Here is a 1,110-nt window from a genome sequence, read left to right as displayed (position 1 = left end):
TCACACGGTAAAAGTCTCTGTTTATGTATGTACGCTCACAACTGTTTCCATTTCAGTTTTCTATCATTGCTGCTTCTCTCTAATCTGATCAGTTACAGCTTTTCTGAGCCTACGGATGTGGAGGATACCTCTCAAAAGAGATGTTGGCTCTTTCAGCCAAAAAGCCTCATCAAACTCAAGATCCTGGAGACAGGACAAGCTGTCTGGCTAGGCTAAGGTTATTGGACCTCAGGACAGGTTTGCCAAGTAAAATTCTTTAAAATGCCGGTATTTCACTTAAAATGAGGTAAGCAGCTGAAAAATATAATCCACTGATAAGAGATCTATCTGTCTTCACTGCCACTGCTGTGATTTTAGGTATGTGTGCACTCAGTAGGATGCCCGTTAGATTCATTACAGATTTCTGACAGCAGGCGTAAGCACAGGAATCTCACTACATATAGAGTCTGACAAGTAGTATTTTGCATACAAGTGGTTAGAAATGAGATATTTTATTCTATTTAATGTTCCTCAACAGTTATTTTTTAAAATTCAATTTATGCCTTTGGGATGAAGAGATTACCAGTGATTTCCTGGGATTCTAACTCAAAATTTCTGTAGCATTAAATAAGGTGATTAAATATTTAATCAAATAAATAATTTCACCTTTCAGTGATATAAAAACAGCATGTTGTTATCGCTGTTTTAATCCTTTCCAAAACTAAGTTTTATTTAAAAGTGTGTTTTTGTTGGTTTTTTTTCCAAACTTTTTTTTTGATTCCAAATCAACGCAAATACCATTTGGTATATAAAATTCTTATTTAAAACTTATTCTTCGTGGTTTCATTCTAATAAATTTAGGATTGATAATGTTGGTCATGTTGCCATCCTTTGTAGGATTAGTAATTAAGCAGATACAAAGCTCTTAATGAAACGGTCTTGTCTATGCAAGAGGATACTGTTGGCAAAATACTTTTGTAGCAATTGATCATAATATTCCTTCCATAAAAGTCTGTCCCAGAAGATGTGAGGTGTCTGAGTGATGACTCAGGATGGAGGTTTAGTGCCAGGACTGGACAGCCCAGAACTTCTTTGCTTTATTCTGAGACTGATACTGGAGATTTTCACCAG

The sequence above is a fragment of the Coturnix japonica genome, chromosome 3 (assembly GCF_001577835.2).
Source record: "Coturnix japonica isolate 7356 chromosome 3, Coturnix japonica 2.1, whole genome shotgun sequence".
NCBI classification, from domain to species: domain Eukaryota; kingdom Metazoa; phylum Chordata; class Aves; order Galliformes; family Phasianidae; genus Coturnix; species Coturnix japonica.
Note: the sequence above shows the minus strand (reverse complement) of the source record.